Source organism: Adiantum capillus-veneris, chromosome 27 (assembly GCF_014529385.1).
Source record: "Adiantum capillus-veneris isolate H3 chromosome 27, ASM1452938v2, whole genome shotgun sequence".
Classification (NCBI taxonomy): domain Eukaryota; kingdom Viridiplantae; phylum Streptophyta; class Polypodiopsida; order Polypodiales; family Pteridaceae; genus Adiantum; species Adiantum capillus-veneris.
In genome coordinates this window covers 8,491,974-8,516,179 of record NC_140957.1, presented here as the reverse complement: position 1 = coordinate 8,516,179, position 24,206 = coordinate 8,491,974, and the positions used below count along the sequence as shown (strand labels likewise).

The 24,206-nt window shown below is 41.6% G+C and overlaps 1 protein-coding gene across 6 annotated transcripts in view; it reads right to left on the bottom strand.

The window, feature by feature from the left end:
- SYP61 (syntaxin of plants 61) overlaps positions 1–3,892 on the bottom strand; it is a 66,417-nt gene extending 62,525 nt beyond the window's left edge. For 4 of the 6 annotated variants that reach the window (XM_086503772.1, XM_086503774.1, XM_086503773.1 and 1 more), the window contains exon 1: positions 3,670–3,892. The gene's annotated coding sequence lies outside the window, so the exon portion shown is untranslated. The remainder of the gene's footprint in view (positions 1–3,669) is intronic. The other 2 variants (XM_086503770.1, XM_086503771.1) reach the window with 1 other exon arrangement.
- Positions 3,893–24,206: the final 20,314 nt, after the last annotated feature.

Below are 24,206 nucleotides of genomic sequence, written 5' to 3'. Positions count from 1 at the left end.
TTTGTGCACTGTAAAACGCTCATGATGGCTACTGATTGTAATGTTGATGATCATGTTGTGTGCAACCAGAGGATATGCAACTACTCTAAGTGCCTAGACATGCACGGCCTGCGCATAGGCTCACAAAGGTGCCAGAACACTTCCTAAGCTGATTTGAACCCTGGTACCAATGCCAGGTGCAACCGAAAGTGTTTATGGATTTAGCTCGGATCTAGTATTACACACAAACACAAGGGACACTGTACTTCACTTGAAAGAATTGAACTGATCTAAAAGACAGAGAGAGACAGGAGAGAGAGAGAGAGAGAGAGAAAGAAGAGACACGATATGTCGGGTCCCAAACCCTCAAGGGCCCCCTTGCTCTATTGTCAGAGCAAGTACTTTCTTTATTCTTGTAGAATGCTGATACAATGATGCTAAATGTTGAGATGCTGATACTAATGGGTATTGATGCTACTGATGCTCGGTATTGGCTACTAATGGGTCTATGTCGACGAAGATGATATCGATCAACGACGAAGTACTGCTGGGGTCTATGTCGACGATGACGATGACAATGTCTACAACGAAGACTATGTCAAGACTAAAATCTGAAAACACTAAATGTTCTGCTGTGGATCTGCTATTGTGGTGGTTCTACGGCGAGGATCTGCAACTACCAATGCATGCAAAGGTGCAATGCAAAAACGCTAGCTGATCTAGGCTGAATGTGCGAAGTGCTGGCTGCCTTGGGCTGAAACCAAAAACGCTAGGCTGATCCGGGTGTTGATGGGTCGATGCGACGAGGTTCTACAACCGGGAAAGGTGCGGTACGGCGAGGTTCAGGGCTGATCTAAAAACGCTGGTTTTATGGGCTGAAAACGCTAGTCTGCTGATGTTGAAAACGCCGGGCTGATCTTGGAGAAAACACTAGAGCTACTAAGGTGCTGCCGACCGGGTGCCTGCCTCCTTGTGTCTTCTGCTCTCTTCTAGCGCCCCATGCTTCCTTTTATAATTCCTTTAGCCATTTGCCCTACTTAACATTCCAACGAGGGTAAATGAAAAGTCACTTATTTATAAATGACCTATAAGAGGTAGTTCACGCAGTAAAATGCCTGCATGATGAAATGTTGTACTTTGCAAGAGAGCAATCTAGTGACCCGCCTGGACATGCACGTCCTACTAGAGGCTCACAAAGGTGCCAGGCTCAGTCTTAAGCTAATGACTCATGATAGACTGTAGTAGAAGCATGTCCACGTAGCGCAAGTGCAATGCGCACGTATATGTATGTATGTATACGTGTGTGTGTGTGTGTGTGTGAAAAAGAGGCTGATTCTATTACTTGAAGGTCCCTCACAACAACCAAATGGTGCCTATTCTAAGGGCAAACGTCTGCAATAGAAGACCAACCTCGTGAGACGACACCAATTGCGTGTAGCAAAATCTCGTTGCTCTCCACACCACAAATGGATGCGTAAGGCTGAAAGCACTGCTTTGCTGCAAAGCAAGCACACACCTGGGTCATCCGCACAAACCGTGTGCTGATGGTGAGAGAGTAATGGAAGAAGCAAAGAGTGACCTACTTACTCTCATTGCTTGCTTGCTTTAGGACCAGCAGAAAGATGGAAAAGATCGCCCTCTGTGATGTTTGCTTGCACATTCACCACTGATCCGAAGAGAAATGAAACTACATTTGTTCAAGAAGCAATTCAAGGGATGATGCATTCTTCCGGAGACTCAAGTCTAAGGGTGCGTTCAATCCGCACAAGGAGCACCTCGAAAGCTAAATGAAGAAAATTCATTTCTCCTCCAATTCACACAGCGCAAGGCATGATGTGCGGCTGCAACGAAGTGGCACGTCAAAGATCCAACGGGAGTCCATATCGGCCGCTAGAAAAGTGGGTGAAACTACATCATTTTTAGCGTAGGGGTGCCACCCATTCTCTTGGTGGGTCCGGAAATCCATGCGTTGAGTGCCAAGAAGGCAGCAGGCCCTGTATATCTTCCTTTTTTTTTCAGTTTGAACATTGCCTAAGTAAAGGCCTTTATATCCCAAATCTTACTTTCGAAATTCACACATATTCATTGGAAAAAAGACAAAATACATGCATTGCACTTGGACCCTTGCTAAGTTGATGCTCAAACGTAGATAGTACGTCAAAACCCTTTTCTATAATGTCAACCCAAACCCATGATGATGCATTATAAGGTTGGGTTTGTACTCCATGCTACTTGGAGAGCATTCAGCATGCGCTTAAAATGCTTAGAGGCGAGAACATTTCATCAAAATAAAAGTACTCTCTTCCCCACCCACCAAAAGTTGGGCGAGCTCAACCCCAAGACGAAGCATGGCAAGGCAATTTTGCCAGGTAAAATGCAAAGAGGCCTCGATCTCTCGACCGCACAATTCATATGCAAATGATCTAACCACGTCAAACAGACTCATATTACTTTGTTATGCTTTTTGAACTCAGTATGAATGGCACTAAGACAGAAAAGTCATGAGTGCAAGTGCATCCTCTACGCAATCTGGACTAGACCTTACACCCTTCTTTATGTTTTTTCTAGCTTTGCTTTATGAACGCATCCACTTGGTAGCTTCCTACGGGTACATTGAAAAAACAATCTATCCCATGCACACGATATGTTTTCTCAATGGTCAATCAATTTTTTACAGAGTTACCCGAAACGCGGAACGGGAACGGCGACAGGACCCACGCGGAATGGCGGAATGGCGGAACGGCCAGGGGTCCGGAACGGGAACGGCGCAGAACAGGAGGCATGAAAAACACCCAAATAATGCTTGAGAAGGGAATGGGTGTGAGGGGCTGCATTTTATTTTTTGAGTCCTTGCACACTTTAAAAAACACCTAATGTTCACTACAAATTTGCAAAAAATTTGCCTATTTCTCCCCATTTTTTAGAGTTGGCCGTTGCAGCCGGCCGTTCCGGTATTAGGTGGTCACCTAGAACGGCAAAACGTTCCGGGACGTTCCGGCTTGGCAAAACGGCGTTCCGACGTTCCAAGGCCTACGGAACGCGTTCCCCGGTAACTATGATTTTTAAAGCTATAAACTACCAACCATGACTCATCCGAATGCAAAAGCAAAGCACAATGGTCATATCCATGTCAAGATTAGCAAACCCTCTCTCTCTCTCTCTCTCTCTCTCTCTCTCTCTCTCTCTCTCTATGTGGGTGTGTGTGAATAGTTTCCTACAACGTTGAAATTCTCTTCTTCTTCTTCTTTTCTCTCCCTCTCTCAAAAAGTGGGACATGAACCCCCAGTATTACTTGCAAAATTACAATGACCCCGAAGGCAATACAAAAGACTGCAAACATCACCGATAACCAGGCTTGTAATGAAAAAAACCTGGATGTACTTAACGCTAGTGACCAAATAGCAAAAGATTGTACCCACATGACCTACTCATCATGATGATCCAATCCCTACCCTCATAACTCAGTTTAGCCAAAAATGATGGATCGAGATCCATGTACCCTAGTCCCAGATTTGCTTGCCAAATGAGGGAGATACATCAAAAGCTGGGAACACTCCAGAAGAGGGCCATTCAGGAGTCACGAGTGACGCGATCGAGAAACAGCAAAAAGAACAGGAAGCATACAGATGTGCAGATCTAGTAGACGGGACAAGAGAGACGTCGAAGAAATGAGAGAGCAGGGAGGTTCACCTGGTGCTCGCAGACAGGGGGCGCTGCTCTTCACGGAGGAGATGAACCAACAAGAGAAGCGGGTGGGAGGCGCCGCTCTTCTTAGGTAACAGGTTACATCAGTCACTCCGCTCCGCCCTCAAAACAACTCCAAGCAGTGTTCGGGAAAAATGGTCTCAGCTTAGCTTAGCCTGCTTAGCCTTGAGCAGACGGTTGAAACGGGAGCGAAAAGGAAAAATCGAGCTTAGATTTGCAAGAAAAAGAAAATAGTGTAAATATAACCAGCCAAAAATAGAGTTTAATTTTCAAAATCTCCTTGTAAGCATTGACTTGAAGGGGCTTGTGTCCTTCTCCGAGGGTTGAACCCATACCGTGTAACCGTGTCAGCTTTTGATATGCGAATTTGTCATGGGTAAACTAATCTCTAGTCTCTGAGATTACTGCAGCTCAAAACAATCTCAAGTACTTTTCCCAACAAAATATATCTTGCTTGATTAATGTTGGCACCCAAGATTAGTACGGACTCACTTGATTCAAGAGGACCCTTTGAAAACTAGGAATTTCTTGCAATCTACTAACATAATATGGCGGAAGGGGGAGCCCTTTACACGTGTCACAATCTGCGACCTGAAGTCTAACGTCCAAAATTTTAAAAAGCCCTTTTGCATGCGATAAAGAGGGAGAGAGGGGGGAGAGAGATAGACTAATGAGGAAACAATGTCCAGTGTTGGAGCCCCATTTGTCCAACTGTTGTAATGAACCCATCTTGTAAAGCATATCAAATTCCCATTTTATGTCAAAGATTTTGATATGCTTTACAAGACGTCTTATCATTTTGATCCATTGGTCTGGGTTATGTAAAGATTAATCAGTTAGTCAGGACTCAGATTTGCTCCCACTTTGTAATAATGAGTAAGAGAACCCCATGTACATTTTTTAGCTAAGGTGACTAAAGTATAAAAGTCACCTTAGAACCATTTTTGAAAAACATTATTTTGAACATTAATCCTGTGTCGTACGAGTCTGAGAGAGAGAGAGAGAGAGTCTTATTTTCTTCGCTACGCGCTTCTCCCTCACCGGATTCACGACGTGACTACACCATCGCGGTAGTCTCTCCGAGAGCTACGCGCCCACGCCACACATTCACATTTTCGAGCTGTTCGCGATCGATCCTTCTTCGAGCTTGTTTTGCTTGTAAGTAGCACAAACAGTGTCTGTTTTCAACAATCAAGTGCTTTATGGAATGAGAAAGAGATTAGCTACACACAGATACTCATAAACTTAAGTTTCGCCCACTTTTGGATTATGACATGTTAGTCTATCGAGACTGTATTTGAGATAATTAGGGTTCAAATCTGGTGAGATTAGACTTATAGGTAAATATATCCTAGTGAGAGGATGGTGCCTAGTAAGTTTGATGCGATTCCGAGTTCATTGGAAGTGTAAACGGTGTTGTGAGCGTTTAGAGATAGAGTGGGTTGCATTCTACCAGGGTTAGTGATTGATGCATCATAAAAGTACATATGTGTAGATTGGTCTCAGCCTGACACTAACGAGATTGCCTACATGCACCTACGGGTTAGTCGTGTCATCGAATGATAAGTATGTTGTCTGCGTCATGCTTGTGAGCATGAACATGGGAGTAGTTTTGCCCTAAAACATTGGCGCTGTTGTCGGGGACACAAGACCTTAAGTAGGGAGATCTACGTCACTCGTGTGATGGTTAGCTTACTTTAGTCTTGGCTAGAGAGAGCTTAAACTTTTAGAACAAGATCCAGGATAGAGTATCCTGAGGTCTAGTGGATAGCCGGAAAGCCTGTGTCTTGCCGAGGGTCTGCGACTAGTTAGATTTAGTTAAGTAGGATAATGTGGAGTTATGGTTTTTGGTTTTGAGTGCTTGTTATACTTGTGTAGAAATAAAGTAGAAAAACGCAAAAACAAACAAAAAGAAGAAACAATAAGGCTGTTTGCTTGCCTTGAAAGCAAAACCCACACCATATACCCTTGAAGGGGGTGAAAAGAGTAGACATTGAAATTTATGATCCAACACTTGAGAAAAACATTAAAATTGCTACCAAAACCAACATAAAGAAACAGATGATTCTCATAAGAAAACACTAAGTGACCCTAACAAGGCCAAGAAGAGATATAACCATTAGCCTAGGGTAAACTGACTGTGTCATGAGGTACGACTGATGTTCACAAGTTTAAGATGAAGTGTCATCAAATTTGCATCACTTCAAGTGCAATTGAGTTGTGAATTGCCAGAGAAAAGTGAAATTTGTGAAGTGCTTGAGTCCAAGGTCAAAATAAGTCTAATATGAGGGTAACTTTCAAATATGGTTACCTAAGGTAGTAGCTTATCAAGGAATCACCCAGAAAAAGCAAGAAACATCAAAAAATGAAGAGCAGCCACCCACTAACCCAAGAGTACTACAACCTATAGATGGATCCCTCGTCAATTACTACAAGAGCAAGGCTTTTACAAAAGTAACAGCCATATTTGGAAATTAAAGACAAGGTACCATCAAGTCAAAGAAAAAACAAGGCAAGTGGCAAAGGACATCACACCATGCCCAAGAACAATGTGGGTTCCAAAATCCGTGATTGAGGCTCAACAACAAGAAAGATACACAACTCCTTTACAGTCTCTTAACAACAAAAAGAAAGCAACGGTAAATGCGGAGGTCACAGTTTTGAACAACACTATCTGGAAGAAGAAGACTTCATCAACCATTGCTTCAACATCAATACCTGTCTCATCAAGCGACCACAATTTGCTACCAAGGAATGAAGAGCAGATATATGCCAATGTGTTGGACAACATGGCATCTCAAACAAAAACTAACGAGAAAGGCCTTAACATCAAAAGCATATGGAATTGGATTTCAGGCCGCGATCAGGTAAGTCCAAGTCGCCATTAAACTTACATGGCATAAAAGTCTAGAGTTGGGCAGCTGAGCCACTAAATGAGCAAAGTGTCAGACCCAAGCTTCAAGTTAATATTTTTCTGTGGTCTATGAGTCTAGCTAATAGGTATAAGCTCAAGCTGGAGAGTTGAGCATACATAAAGTCATGTCGCTCATGCTGGAAGAGGTGAGCATAAGAGTCAAAGTCCATATAATATATAAGGTGGAGAAGGTGGAGTAGTCCAAAAAAAAAAACACTCACGCACTTGACACAGTGAGGAAGAGTGGAGAAACCTCGACAGCAAAAACCCTTCTTGTGAGTAGTGAAAGCTTTTCAAGCACTCATGCTATATGTTTTTCTCGCTACACTAACTCCATGAAGAACCCATCAATACTCTTCTCTCACACCTCATGTTTAACATGCATAACTCTGTGCAAGCATATAGATGTCCCATCATTGGACGTATGCATTAGGCACTCTCTTTTTTATTCCACCCATGCACTTACACAAACAAATGACGATGACAAGCAGAAACAGGTTTTATGATCCTTTGCTCAACAACAATGACTCTGACTTCAAGCTACTAACACTTATCCATGTATATCAAGCCCATACTAGTAGCCATATGGCCATATGTACTTTAACTCAGCATAACTCTATAACATCAGAACCTAAGTACATATAGCAGAAACAGGTTTTATGATCCTTTGCTCAACAACAATGACTCTGACTTCAAGCTACTAACACTTATCCATGTATATCAAGCCCATACTAGTAGCCATATGGCCATATATACTTTAACTCAGCATAACTCTATAACATCAGAACCTAAGTACATATAGCCTCGCATTTAATTATGACTAAAGACATTTTTTCCCACTGGGTTTTTCCCTTTAGTCTTATCCAGGTATCCAAGACCTTCATTTTGTATATACGCTACATTTTACTTTTACTCTTTTATTTTTTATAACAACAAAAACAAGAAGAACCATGATATCCCCACACTACTAATTGCAAATCTACTGACAAGTCAAAAGGGAGAGACCAAAAAACAGCTTGACAAAGCTTCAAGTCAACTTACAGGTACGACTGCCAGATAACAACCACAAGAAAAGCATACTAGAGCTACAATGACAACAACCTGCTGCACCAACAAGTCGATACAACCTCATGCAATTCAAGATACAACAACCAATAGGAGGGGGAGAGTTCCAGGCTTCAAATAGACTACAGGTACAACTTCAAGGCAGCTTTAACATCACGCAAAGCAACCAACTGCAGAAGAAGCTGCCACAACAACTTCAACCAACACCAAGACATCAAGAACTCGTCAAGGCCAGCAAAGACATAGGGTCTTGTCGGGGACGACAAGAATTTGGAGGGGGAGAGTGTTGAAAGGACGCCCTTTCAACAACGTTTCCATAAAGATTCCTCAAAGATTCTGTAAAGATTCCACATGAAGATGGTGATGAAGTAATGAAGATGAAGATGGATGTTGCAACATGAAGATACGAGTTCATGGACGTCATTGAATATCCCGTTATTATTATTTTGAGCCATTACGGCCACTTTTGTAATGTTTACGGGAACCTCATTAGTCCTCATTAGTCTTTGAGATAGACCACTTTTTCCTCATTAGTCTTTGAGATAGACCACTTTTTCCTTGCTTGCTCATACAAATGGATGCTTTCATTAGCAAACTGCATATCATGTTAACAACGCAATTGATGAAATCACAAGGCCTATCATCTTGGCCTTAAATATCTCCGTGGTAAGAACCTCTCTCTGTCTCTCATGCGGTCAACCAATACACCACTTTCCATGCAAGTTATCTTCAGCTTGTAGCAATCAACTAGTGGACCTTCAACGGAATAAGCACGACCAGCTTGCCTCCTTTTGAGAATGCCTCAATTTTCCTCCTCATCAACTACTTTTATTTTTTAAAGGCAGAGTCTTACTTCTCTCAATTCACTTTGCACGTATAGATTTTAGGCATTAGAGAATTTTCTTTTTCATGATAACTTTGAGTTTTGTGCAAGCTAACTAAATATGATGAGCTTAGTAATCATATGAGCGACAACAAGATTTCTCTACCGATAGTAAAAATATATATACATGTATAGTATTGGAAGTTTTAGTACTATTTTTGTTAGCAAAGAGAGTATACATCACTACAACCCTTGTCCCCTAGAGCAGGGCAAAAATTCCTTCCCCATGCATACCTTCAAAGTAGTTGTAAAAATGATGGGGATTGTAAGGTGTCACGATTGAAAAAGAGCTTCACGTTTGTAGCCTCAAAATTTCCAACCCGATGTGTGATTAGTGACTACGGATGTTATATGTTTAGGTCTGACAAGTTCTTGTGCATATGAAGAAAATTTTGAACAAAAATTTGCAAGTTCAAGAAGCACCTAAACATGGAAGCTAATTAAAAAAAGTATCTTGTGAACAAATTACTTACCTTTGTTAGGTAACCAACTAGGGGAATATGGTTAACACGATCTGAACACTTTAATTCAAGTTTCAAACCTACTGCCCTCCATGCTAGGAAAACTTAATGAGGATTTCCCACCATATCTAAAGGACTATGCAATCTCAATATGCAGGATTGAGATTGCATGAATGCAAGAATGTCACTACTTCCTTTTCATTGATCAAATTGATTGACTTTTCTTTTTTCAAGAGTATTTGCAAGTCAAAGCGTTCTAAAAAAGGATGATGTGTGAAAGGACAATCTTATATACCTAGATGTTGATTGAATTACTTAACATGAGATGCATGCTTCCTCTATAAATGCACAAATAATTTGTTGAAGTGTGATTTTTGACTCAAGTCTCAACAATCGTCTTTTTAGGAGTCAAAGAAGTATATGCACGATTTCAAGAAGTATAATCACTACAAGCCACTGCATGTTAGTATAAGTAGCCATTACAGTCTTCAAGGTTCCCAATTGTTGGCAAAGTTTATCATCAACGATAGCATTTTTTTACATTCTATCTTTGACATAGAAGCATGCGGGCAATCACCTTCTTGTTGTAGTATAGAAACTTTGCACCGCATCACACCAATCCATTTGATGCATTCATAATAGAGAGGGCATACACACCATTAAAGGTGTGAATCAAGGAAAATCCCACTCACCTTTTATGAACAAGTGCCAAGGAGGTACACATACTTTTGTGTGTGTGTGTGTGTGTGTGTGTGTGTGTACACATAGCTTGACCAAAAACATGTACAATCAAGCCAGCTGTGTGTGTATACACACACACATAGCTTAATCGAAAACATGTACAATCAAGCCAGCTATACCTAAAACAATCTATCCTTATCATCCACAATCAATTACTTGAATTACCAAGAGAATCCAAAAGAAATCTGGTGTAAAGCACTCATGGGGAGCTTTGCACATGGTTTTTGTTTGTTGGCTAACATGAGACGAGACTAGTTTCAATTAAAATCTTTAGATTTAGAGATTATGCAAGGTAGTCACGATGGTGCATCTTTGACCAACACAAAGGTATGTAGACCTTCATGCTATGACACTTGGTGATGAGAGTGTTGAGAAGCCTGAGAACATCTTATCTCCTCTCTCTCTCTCTCTCTCTCTCTCTCTCTCTCTCTCTCTCTCTCTCTCACACACACACACACACACACACACACACACACACACACACACACACACATATTATTTGATTCAACATATTATGATTAAAAAGCTTTCTTGTTATCGGTGGACTTAAGAACATTTTGTTCAAATTCATCCAATGTGTCATGATGCACGAACCTTGTAATCACAAAAAGGACAATTGGGTTTATCTATCAATAGCAAGGTTTTATAATTTTAGCCAAGGCCAAAAAGGCCATGCAACATTAAGGATGTGCCCTTTGAGCATGCCAACTATTCTTCTAAACCCAAATCTCCAAGTGCTTACGGCATATGAATGGATCAATGCTTCCTAAAAAATTACTCTTGATTCTTTTTATTATTTTTCATGGTTTTTAACCCTCTTCAAGGCAAAGATGAGATTCTTCTCAAGAAAGCTCTCCACATCACTTTATTGCCTCCCACAAGACAATGAAGATGAACCTTGTAGAGAATGCAGATAGTCCAAATATCCTTGTATTTATATGTGAAAAATTGTTCTTGAGTATATCAACAAAGCAATATGCTTAGTTAACAAATCATATTTATGTACACATGGTTCTAACATTTTAAACACATATATGCATTTATTTCTCCTTAATGTGAGTTTGACCTTACAAAAGTGACAAGCTATTCCATAGTTTTGCGGATTCTCAATTTGAGGTTATCTATATTTCATTTTTGTTTTTTTTAAAACCATACTCACATTGTAGCAATTGTGTTTTTTGTATGAAAAATAATTCAAGAATGACTTTCTAGCATTCCTATTTTTTATATCGTTGAACCCCGCATTGTTTTGTTTGTGCAATCAGTCAATTGTACTTGCAACAATCCATTGATATCATCCATAAATTGATATGCCACAATCAATCACTTGAGGCAATACAAAGTATTATGAGTGCATCTTGAGCTACAAGAGAGCGAGAGGAGACGCTCACAATATACAAGAGCTTGAAGCTTGATTGCAACACTAAATCTTGATTACAAGACTCAATACTTGATTAAGAGAATTTGATTACAAAACTTGGATTACAAGGCTTGACTTACAAGAACAAGACTTGATAACAAGATAAGAACTAGAAGAGGACTTACCTTACAGGAGCCTCACAACCGGTGTTGGCAAGACTGAGGGGCTTGTAGCCCAAGACCTCTCTTTATATTGATGACTAAGGAGGCTAAGTTCCTTGTAGGTTCTTCATTTTTAGGAGGTTAGAAACTTCTAGGTTCTTCCTTCTAAAACCTTCTATTGACGATGCAAGCGATGACATAAGCAATGATGCAGGTGATAATTAGGCAACGACATAAGCGATGATGCAAGCCATCTTTTAGAACCTTCTAGAACTTTCCTCAAATCTTCTAGAATCTTCCAGGACCTTCTAAAATCTTCTAATGCTTTATTGTAGGAAACACAGGAGGCTGACTCTCAAGCATTTGTGACATTACACCCCCCCCCCCAATCCCTCTCTCTAGCTACGAATTCCACAAGGAGCGGTGGTGTTTGTATCAATTGGCTTTGGATTCCATGGATGTTGTTGGTGGAACTCTTGAACTTTGAGGGGTCCTCCTCTAGAGATAGATGTTGGTTCCCGTGTTCTCTCTCTAGCATCATATCCTTTCAAATTGTACAAGATATTGTATCCTACCCCGTGAAATTTGAGAATCAAGTACTTTCTCAACTTCATATCTTCTTGCCCATTGATCTCAATTGGAGGGGGGGGGGGGGGGGGGGTTGCTGGGTTCTTCTAGGAATGTTGGATGTGCAACAAGGCTCTAGAACTGAGACATGAAAGACGAATCTTCATAGATTGGGGTAGTTGGAGGTGATAGGTGACTGGATTGACTTGGCCTAGAATCTTGAATGGTCCAATCCACTTGTAATCTAGCTTTTGGCAAGGATGAGAGGAGCATAGATCATGATGTAGAAGCCATACTTTATCTCCGTATGTTGGATGTTGCATCCGATGCTGGTTTCCATTACTCTTTTATTTCTCTTGAGCTTCTTTTATGTGCATCCTCAAATCCTCATGAATTTTGGATAACTGTAGAGTAAGGTTTATAGTAGGTGGGTTCTTCGCTTCATGATTCACATGGATATGCATTTTGGGATACTGACCATGGTTGGCAAAGAATGGGGTATGATGAGTAGAAGCATGAACAATATTATTATAAGAAAAATCTACCAATGGTAGTAGATTCACCCAATTATCTTGATGATAATTGATTGCACAACGTAGATATTGCTCAAGGACTTGATTTACTTTCTCTGTTTGTCCATCACTTTGCGATTGATGGGCGATTGGACGATGAGAGGTTTATGTGTACTCCTGGTAACTTGAAAAGGCTTTTCCAAAAGCTTGAGACAAATTGTGGTCCTTGATTGCAAACAATGTCATCAGGTAAGCCATGGGGACGATAGATACGTTGTAGGAAGATTTTGGTCGTACCTTCTCCGGTGATAATTTGGGTGGTTGGAATTAAGCGTGTCATCTTTGTAAACCAGTCCACGACCACTAGAATGGAGTCAAATCCTAGTGACAAGGGTAGCTCCACAATGAAATCCTTAGATATGGATGATCATGGGTTGCTTCGAATCGGCAAGGGAGGAAGTAATCCATGAGGATGATGATGAGGGGCCTTGGATCTATTGCAAGTGTCACAAGTGCCCACATACTTCTTGCCAATTTTCACATTTGAGGCCACCAATAGTCATGTGATACAAGCTCAATTGTCTTACTGACTCCAAAATGTCATGTTGTTGGAAGGTCATGCCTCTTTTGTAGTATTTCCAAGCACATTGATCCTGGAAGAATATAGAGGAAACCTTTATAGTAAATCAACCCATCAATTTCTTGAAAGTCCTCATTAACACTTCCTTGCCCTTGCAGTTGTCTTTTGATATTCTAGGCAAGTGGGTCCTTGGCAGTTTGCTTCTTCACTTGGATGAGAAAAGTAGAATCTAATGGAGCCTTGCTTATGGTTGTGTTCAACTTAAGCTTCTCATACTTCAAGGTTATAGATTCTTGTTGATCGAGTGTTGCATCTCCTTCGTTAGGTGGACAGTAAAACCTTCTAGATAAGGCATCCAACTTACCTTGCTGATGGTCAGGGATTTAAGAAATAATGAAGTCACATCTTGATAAGATACCACTCCACCTGGCTTGAAGATGATTCAAGACATGAGATGACATGAAGTAATCCAAATTCTTGTGATCTATATAGACTGTGATCTTATAAGGAGCTCCTTCAAGTAGGCGACGCCAGGTTTCAGAAGAGTCAATAATCACCAAGAGATCTTTGTCATGGATTTCATAAACAGGTAAAGAAATTTCGGGGATGGAAAGCCCACTAGATGTACTCGACCATCATCACCTACTTGGAATAGAATGGCTCCAAGGCAAACACTAAAGTGTCTATCTCTAAGATGAAAGGCTTTGTAGGATCTGCATGAATTAGAATGGGTGCAGTTGTGAAAGCTACCTTTATATTAGAAAAGCTTTCTCAGTCTTTGAATCCCAAGCAAACTTGCCCTTCCTTGTTAATCTTGTCAATGGAGTGACAATCTTGGAGTAGTCCTTGATAAAGATACAATAGAAATTTGCAAATCCTAAGAAGCACTGGACATCTCTTGGAGTAGTCCTTGATAAAGATACCATATAAATTTGAAAATCCTAAGAAGCATTGGGAGACCACTCATTGACATGGGCGCTCTCCCAATCAAGAATGGTTTGCACCTTTTTTGAGTCCATGGAGATCCCCTTCTTAGAAATAACATACCTCAAAAACTTCAATTCTGACTAATGAGACAAGCACTCCTCTAGCTTTGTATACAAGCTTGTCTCCCGAAGTTTATTCAAGATTATTTGTACATGTTGCTCATGCTCCTCTTGATTCTTAGAAAATAACAAGATATAATCCAAAGATCACCACAAAACCATCCAGATGCTCACGAAAGATATCATTCATTAGGATCGACCGAACCTATTGTCCAATCCCTAGATGGTGCTTCTAGGAGAGCTATTACACATGGAGGAGCATGAGGCCCTCTATTCTGAATTACCAGGTACTTTTTAAGCCGATCAACAATTACAAGCCGACAAAATCGTACATGGTCCATACCATGAAAGTTGCCATTTCTCAAATGAGGGTGTACCTGATCTCACATGCAAGGTGCCGACAAAGATAGAAAACATGATTATCACATGTATATAGGCCTTTGAAGACATCGATGCAACATAACGACCTTGGCAAATTTTCCTTGAAGGCATACAGGGAATTGCCTTGAACTCGGAAACTGAAGCCCCCAACATGAATATTCTCATGGGGATGTATGTAAGGATCATGCTCCTCCACACGCACTGCACTATATACAAACCTTTGAGGAGGCTTTCATGGCAGGGTTCTTTGAGATGGAATCCACCATCTTCAATCCCCTGACCAAAGATCTATCGGCAAGGCATGTAGCCTATTAGAGTGCACTATTGAACAATCCCTTTGTAGATCTATCAGTACAAGCCAACATAGTCGCTCGAGCTGCCAAGTTCACTCGGATCATAAAGATATCAAAAAAGTGACAATTTGACTACTAAAGAGCTAAAGCAAATGCTTGCACAAGGATGTGCAACGGCTAGGAAGGGGGGAGTGTTTGACATATGCAGTTGACGGGAACCCTCCCAACCGACCACCCTAGCTGAGCCTGAAATTTTGATGTAATCTATATCAATTTTCTCAAAAAGCCTTATAAAAGCAACATTATGATTTTTGAGCCACATTCTGTATAATCAAAGAAGTATTCTCTTATCATGAGCGTAAAAGCCTTGTAAGCTGGCCATTGGCTATACAAAAAATGTCATTAAATCTAATATCTAACCAACCCAAATGATTTTCTCATATTAAACTGCTCATTAATTATGGGAGAATAAACGAGAACAAGCGTTAAATATAGACACGTGCTTATGGATCGGTCTCAACACAGGGCCAAGGTAAAAGGGGTCCAAATGAGAGATGGTATGTTAAAGAGAAATGCTACCCAATGGAGCTTAAAGACCTTAGGGTTAGCTTCATTAAAGACCTCCAAAAGTTAGTGTTAAAATGTCCTTTGACCTTAGGCAAGATAGGGCTAACCTTGAGGTGGGAATCCTACCCAAGCATGAGGTGCTTGTCGGCTTGCTAACTAAGGTGCTTAAGGTGTTTGTGGGAACCTTGCCCAACCTTGAGGTGCTTCTCATGCTTAAATGACTAAGGTTCTTGAAGTGTTCAATTCAAACATAATCTCTCAAGAGGCATAAACTGTTTTCATGCTTAAATGCCTAGGTGCTTGAAGTGTTCAATTCAAACATGATATCTTAAGAAGCATAAAAGACACATGTCAAGATCCTCCACATGTGACCCTCATGATGTGCTTGAATTCTATTGGATAGGCTTTAAAGGGGTCCAATGAGAATGTAGATGCATAAAAATAAATAATTAAGTTCTTTCTCTCAAAGAGGAAAAAGATGACACATGTCCAAATGATATAATTAAATAATATGAGAGAGAGAGAGAGAGAGAGGTAAACCAAGCATGAGGGGGTATACTCTCCCACACTGGAATTGGAGCTGATCTCTTGAGATAGCTAATTCCAGTGTTAGAAGATTTCAGCTACTGGTGATGTATTAGTTCAGATAGTAGACTGGACAGAGGATCAAAAACTAAACTGGAATTTATCTACTGGAATAAGAACCAGACTATGTACCGATAATAATATTCAGATTCAGATTCAGAGTACTGAATATAGAGTAAGTGTAACTGGAATATTTGTCGTGATTGGAATTACAGATGAAAGATTACAATGAGTATGATGTGGCTTACAAAACAACTGCCAATGATTGACAACTCAAGTACAAATGCCGCCAAAATGCTAACCCGACTATGCTCACGATTACGCTAACCCGACTACAATGTAATGGGCTCTATTTATATGCCTTGGGTTTACCATGGTAATTACCGTAGTAATTACTGACTAATTCATTGCCTGTCTCATAAGAGAGCGTTCCTACTTATTGAAACTATCTCAGCCATCTACATCCTTCCCTCCTTTTTTGAATTTTGGCAAGATTCCAAAATTTTTGAAAAATTTCCCTGTCTGATTCTGATTTGAAGCTGAAAAATCCATTGTCTGCTTCTGATGTTGGGGATTGGATTTGACCAATGATAGAGAACCAGTTGGACAGGTCAGTGGAGAGCTCTCATCATCAACACAGACGAATATCAACCTTCCAGCTGAGAAGGAAAAGGTCAGTGTAGAGCTCTCATCATCTACACAAACTGATATCAACCTTCCAGCTGAGGAAGAAAAGCCGCCACTAAATTCTGAGATGGAACTACTCAGTATCCTTCCATTGAACCAGCTTTCGTTTACCCTTTGGCCTGGATGGCGTCTGAGAAGTCCGAGTGCCAACATTCTCCTTCTGAATGAGTCGGTAAATGGCCTCCTGCTCAAGCTGATCCCGCCTTTCTGTGGTCATCTCTACTTCATAAGGTGTAAGGGAATGATAGGTTTTGGTGTCAGGATCATAGAGCGTGCGTCTGCCTTTGGTGATCCTAGTTCTGGCTAGCTTGTGACAATGCGAAGCAGTATGGATCCATCCTTCTGGAAGAGGCTGATTGGTTTTGACCCGAGCTTCAAAAGAATCTCAATCATCTCTCTATACTGTGGTGCTAGGCCCGCCTTAGCTGCAATATCCTTTTCATGCAATTTAGAGGACTCAACAGTAAGTTGCAGCAACTGATTAGTGATCTTTGTCAGGCCCTTGATCTGAATCTTCCACTGACCCATACATATCCGGATCCTCTGCATCTCTTCTTTCAGCTTGTGAATGTCATTGAGTTTGAGAGCATCCTTGAACAGTGTTTGCCAAGTTTTCCATTCCACAGTCGATCGCTCATACCAATCCTGGAGCTCATCAATAATCTTGAAGTATGTAAGGCGATCGACTGGTTCTGGATCTTGAGGATAAAGTGCTGGAAAAAATCTTGGCAGTTCTGTCTCTCTTGTTGGGAAGGCATACAAGAGAACTCGAGAATCAGGCACGAATTCTAAAAAATTGAGAACAACCTGGTTCTCTTGCTACATCATTTTTCTAGTGACTCTCACTAGCTGAAACAGTTTGCGGAGAGCAGTTGCCTGTTCTCCGATTGACATTCTAGTATGAGGTCTTTTACTAGTGGCTGTCCGATCTTCAAGAATGGCCCGCACTCTTTGATCCAAGACTCCTCTGGCAATTTGCATCTGCACCAAAACCTCCTTCGACTGTCCCCTAACATCCTTCATACATTTGTAGGTTGGCTTGTTTCCCAGCAGAAGTTCTAATTCAAGAGCGAGAGAGCAACAATCTGCAGTAGACTGTCTTTGCAAATGTGGGTTGGTCACTCTCTCTTCAGCAGTGATTATCCATTCATGAATCCTTTCCAATAGTCGGACTGTGCTGGGATGCGCAAGTAAACGGCAAGTTTCTTGATCATGAAAAGCCACTGATTTCCAATGCTCCACCATTTCCTTGGCCCCGACATACAGTCTCTGAAAATGTTCCAGATCAGACAGGAGATCATCATCCTCTAGATATTGTCTGGTTATGGGAGCTGTAAGGAATGTTGGTGATCAGCTGTTGGTCCCTCATCTTTAACTTTGCTTTTCCCTTTAGCCTCCCTATTGAGCTGGGATTGATTTGCTGGCTGATTCCCAGTGTGACTGGGTTGTTGTTCTTCAGACTACTGACTGCCCGACTTCTGCCCTTCATTCTGGCCTGGCTGGTCTGGCTATGACTTACCTTCTTCAGTTGGCCCTATGCCACCAGTACTAGGTCCTGGAGGTGGAGATGGAGGTGAGGCATCATCATCGTCATTAGTATGCCCTTCTTCTTGGTCATCCTCCTCCTTATCAACTCCTTCTTCCTTATCCTCTTCTTCTTCCTTATCTTCTTCCACTTCATCCAGGGAATTCTGCTGCTCGATATAATCAAGGATTGCTTAATTCATCAGAGCATTTTTATATTCAGCCATTTTGTCCTGTAAATCACTCTGCATAGTCTCCATAAGAGACTTCAAGTTTTCCAGATCAAAGACAGCGTTGCCTGCTGGATTTAAAATTTCAGCCAGGCTATTATAAATATATATGTCAGTGAGGGAAGCCTTTAGAGCTGTATGGTGAAGTAGCAAGGAGTTGAAGTCAACTCTCTTCATTTTCAACATCGTTTCAGCCCTAGCTGCAGCTCTCTGTGCTTCATTCCTTTCTTCCTTCACAATCTACATATCAGATTCTGCCTTAACTAACTTGCTTATTAATAGCTCAATAGCCCTTTCTGAATGAGCTTCAAGTAGCCTATGGCGCAGATTCTGCTCGTCTCATGCTGTCTTCAATTTCCTTTAAGTCAGCTTTAGCCTTAGTCAGTTCATCTTCCGACCCTGCAACATCCAACATTTGTCCCATACAGTGGACAATAGTATTCCATGAAGACTGGATGAGGACTGAACATCCATCCTTAGCTGTAGCTGGGTCAGAATCAGTAGGCTCATACACTGTAACTGGAGCCATATAGGGTAAGGCTGCATAATCAGCTTTCTGTAGAAAGAGACTCCCTTTCAGTGGATGGGTCTGCATCTGTTGCAACCTGTCCTTCTTTACCAGGTGCAAAGCTTCTTCATTATTTGAGATAGAGACACCACCCAATAAAGTTGGAGATGCTGGACCTTTGCCTTTGTCCAATTAACCTTTACCCTTGTCTAGTTGTTCTTTGTCCATAGCCGATTGTTCTGCTGCCTTCTTAGAAGTCGTTGCTTTTGCCTGATCTTTGCTAGTACCAGTAGCGACTGTACTATGTCCTACTGACTGGTTGACCTCAGTATTCTGAGTAGGTTGTTTATCAGCTTGGCTAACTATAGCCTTTTCAGTAGTCACAGTTTTGACCTGACTCTCTATCTGCTTCAGAAAAGCACTACTCTTCGTCAGTGTCGTCTTCGGTTTCTTCGAACTGCCAGCTGATCTTGGGTGGCCTTCCTTTTCAAACCAGTTGGAGTGGTCTGACTGTCCGTGGCTTCTTCATCTGAAGACAAATCAATATTCTTGGATTCTGGAACTGGCTTCTCACTCCAAGCCATTTTTACCTGGCCATGAGCATTTGGAGCAGTGGCCCAATATAAAAATTGCCAAACATACCAAGCTTTAAAAACATTATGGGATTTCAACTTGGCAGTATGTTGAAGCACGTTGTGTGACACGATCTGACAAAGGTTGATAGAGACCTTTGAATCCAATGTCTTGGCCAGCAGCATAGCAAAAACTTTCTCGGACACATATGTTGGATTATTTTTAAGACTTATTGCTTCTGCCACAAACCTATAAGCAGTAGAAGCTTCCAGTCCTGCCACTGGAATCCCTTGACCACTGGCTTTTCTCTTGCGCTTAGCAGCTTCATCCTCCTTTAGGACTATACTGATCTGCTATGGGGTTGCCACAGATGGCTTGGGCTCATTAGGCATCCGGAATGCAAAAGCTATGTCTTATGGTGTAGCAGACACCTTTTTACCATACACGATGGCACTGCCATCTTTAGCAACAAAAGAGTCAAGAACCTGCTTTATGATGGCTGCGTCGAAAGCGATTCTTGTGGCTTGCAGAATGACTCGTAGATCCCATAGTTGCAGCAAATCCATAGCTTGGTCGGTGAATACATAGCGCTGAATCTTGTTGTAAGGAATGATGGGACGGCTTGCCTTTGCAGCAGTGATGATGGCTTGGGTTTCCTCAAGAGATTCCTGCATCTTGTCTGAACGCTTCTTCCTACCCATACACTGTGAAGACGACGAAACATGCGAGGAAGAGGAAGACTTACTTGATACTTCAAAGCCGTACCCAGGTGTTGCTGGCAAAGTTAGTCGACAGTCGACTGTCTCCTCAGAAGACGAAGTCTGCGGCTGTAGCGAAGATACCTCAGAGCTTGGCGATGGCGACTGAACAACGGGAGGAAATCGTCGCGCAGGAGATTTGTGAGGAAAAATGCAGACTCTCCTGACTGTTATACGCGTTCGCGCCATAAAAGCTCCACCACTCGCCGCTCCTAGACTTGTGTGCGTCGCTGCTGTCATGGCAGACATGCATTGAACAAGACTTCTACCCATCCTTGACATGATTACTACTGGCATGCCATTTGACCCTTGGGCGCTTAAAAATTGAAAAGTGTGTTCCCACTGATACTGGACTGGTTCCCAGTCTGGTTTGATCACACTGGTACTGATTCTAAGATCAGTCTGGTTTGGTTCTACTGGCACTGGTTCTGAAACTGGAACTGGTTGCACATGAAAAAGCCCAAAAACATCTGATTCTGGTATCTCTTGATCTTCAGTTCCTAATTCCCTAGTACCTTGTTCCTGCCCTAGTACCTTGTTCCTGGCCAGACTCTTGAGCTTCTGAATAGTAGAGCTTGATCTTCGCACCATTATATACTCTTGGCAACAATAATTCAGATAGATCTTTCAGTCTTACTGTACCATTGGAGAAGACCCAGTCTACCTCAAATGGTCTTGCCCATGCAATCTTCAGGTTTGGCTTCTTCGGGCCCAATCTAGACTGATAGAGAAGCACCAAATCTCCTTTCTGAAATTCTCGAACCTTAATTCAATGATCATGCCAGTGCTTTCTTCGTTGTTGAACAATTTCTTGTTCCAGCATAGCCCGTTGCTTGAGTTATCTAACTGCATAAGTTCATTGAGGCACTTTTTCAGATTGTGGTTGAAGTCTAAGCCATATTTCACAGCCATTCTCAAACTTGGGATAACAAACTCCATAGGAACCACAGCTTCAGTGCCATACACCATTCTGAATGGTGTCAACCCAGTAGTGACCTTGTAAGCTATCCTATACGCCCATAAAGCAGTTTGGAGTTTCAAATCCCACTGGTCTGGCTTCTTCTGCACAACCTTAGTGAGAATAGTCTTGATAGTCTTGTTACTACTTTCAACCTGTCCATTGCATCTGGGATAATAAGGAGTAGATTTCCGATGCTTGACTGAAAGCATATCCAATAGAATTTCCATGGTGTCATTGATAAAATGTGTTCCTTGGTCGACACAATCTCTACCGGACATCCATATCAACAGACAATATTCTCAAATAGAAACCGTGCAGTTGACTTGGATGTGTTGTCAGGAAGAGTCTTAGCTTCAACCCACTTAGTGACATAACAAGTAGCCATTACTATGTACTTGTTCTTCCTGGGGGTAACCTTCTTAAAAGGTCCCATAAAATCTAAACCCCATTTCATGAACACACCCAGTGGTTGTACTGGCTTTAAAGGAGTCATATCTGCAGTTGTAGGTCTACCCATTCTTTGGCATATGTCACAAGTTTTACAAAAACTTCTAACATCAGCAATTAGTGTTTGCCACCACAGACCAGCTTGCAGAATCTTCTTGTAGGTAACTTCATTGGAAAAACGTCCATCAGATTCGCCATTATGTGCTTCTGAAATAACTTGCATTCTCCCTTCCATAGGCACACATCGCCGAAGTATACCATCAACACCTAATCGATAGAGTGACCCTCCGATGATAGTAAACTTCAAGCTTTTAATGACCAAAGCTTTCTTCTGGTTTTGCTTCCAGTCCTCTGGAAAAGCACCTTGAGAAAGAAACTAATAAACATCATACCATTCAGGATTAACTGATTCTCCTGTTTCCAGCTGAAATAAGTAAGCGTCCACTGGTTCGTCCCTCAAGGGTACTTCTGAATAACCTTCTGTACTCCTGGACAAAAAATCAGCTCCACAGTGATTCTTGGCAGGCTTATAGAAAATTCAGAATTCAAACTCCATTAGGAACATCATCCACCGTATCAGCATGCCTTGAATAATGACTTTATTAATCAAGAACACAAGAGCCTGATGGTCCACATAAAAATGGAACAACTTCCCTAGCAGGTAATGCCTGAACTTTGTAGCGCTGAAAACCATTCCAAGGGCTTCTCGCTCAGTGATTGTATAACCTTGTTCAGCCTGACTGAATCTGCGAGACTGGCAAAATAAACAGGATAATCAGCCCTTCCATATGGCTGAGCCAATATCGCCCCCATTGCCAGTCCCGAAGCGTCCACATGTACATGTAAAATAACATCCCAATTTGGTTGCCTAAGGACTGGATTACTGGTAATGGCATTTTTCAGATTCTGAAAGCTCTCCTCACATTCGGCAGTCCAATTGAACTTACTGGTCTTCTTTGTAAGCTCGTATAATGGTACTGCTTGAGAAGCAAACTTATGCACAAACCTTCTATAGAAGTTAACATAACCCAGGAAAGAGCTTAGCTCAGATGCATTTCTGGGTGCTTTAGCTTGCTGAACACAGTGGATTTTATTGTTGGCCATTTCTATTCCATTACGGGATACCACATGTCCCAGTAGCTGTCCCTTCCAGACTAGGAAAACGGATTTAAATGGATTCAAACAAATCTGCTTCTCCTGACAGCGTTTGAAAACCATTTCTAGGAATAGTAGGTGTTGTTCCTCATCTGAATATACAATAAAGTCATCCATAAAGATGACGAGGAACCAATAAAGGAACTCATTAAACATTTCCATCATACACCACTAAAAGGTAGCTGGTGCATTGCACAGGCCGAAAGGCATCACCAGATACATGAAAGCTCCCCACTCGGTGATGAAAGTTGTCTTCGCTCTATCTTCAGGAGCAATTTGTAACTGGTTATAGCCACTACATCCATAAAGCTATACATTTCATATCCTGCGATCTCATCAAGCAACACGTCAGTAAAAGGCAATGGAAATGGATCTTTGATAGTTTGGGCATTGAGTTTTCTATAGTCAACACAAACTCTCAATTTCCTATTTTTCTTGGGAACTACGACTATGGGAAATAGCCAATCACTATTGGCCACCTCTGTGATAAACCCAGCCTTGAGAAGATTGTCAATCTCCTCTTTGACCTTAGCATAGTTGGGGTTCATTCAGTATCTTTACAGTCGTACTGGCCTAGCATTTAGTTTCAACGGTATCTTGTGCTGACATACTTCAAGATCCAGCCCCTTTCAGGTCTGTGTGTTCCTGGCAAATACGTCTTTGTAGTTCTGGAACATCCTGCATGCCTTTTCCTTCATTATAGGATTGAGATGCTTATTGACCTTGATCATCCTAGGACTATCCTCCGAACCTAGGTTCCATTCTTCCACTTCTTGGTCGTCTGGAAGCAACCAATTAGGCCCGCCTCCTTTTCGTTTGGTCGATTTCTCAGCATAATCCCAGGATGGCCCATTCAGTTCTGAACCAGCATTCTAATCCACTGTGTGTTCTTCAGAATGTACTGGCTCCTCTATCATGCCAGTGTCAGCTGATTCCTCCAGCCTCCCAATTAACTAAACTGATCTTTCCCCTGTGCTTTTTTCAATAAATTGATATGGGAATGGCTTTTTCTGCTTGTCGGCCTGCTCTTTATTCAATAAAACTGCATTCAAGTCAATCTTTGCTAAAGGAAATATGTTCAGCGCTGCTAACATCCGTTCGATCTTCTTTGCCTTATACTTCTGGCATAATTCCTTCGACCTCAGCTCTTTTCTCTAGCTCCTAGTATTGTTCGTCTGGATCTGAATTCTGCCACTGGCCCCTTCTATGGTTAAGGTTTGATTTGTATAGTCATGAACAACACATCATGAACAGCATGTGCTGTTCTCAACCATGGGCGCCTTAGCAGCATCCCATATGCCCCTTGCACATCCAGAACTAAGAAGCTGACTTTAAATTTTTCCTTGCCTACTGTTATCTACATATTTTCAATCATGCCCATAGCTTGTACTACTCTGTGATCTGCCATTCGCACTTTAAATGGTGCCGGCTTTAGATTCGTGATGTCGATTCTCTGTTGGAGATGGACTCCCATTATATTGACTCCTGCTCCTCCATCCAAGATAACACTTGAAAGAGGTCCCCATTGTTTTTGAACCTTGTAGTCCACCTGAATGAGCGGGA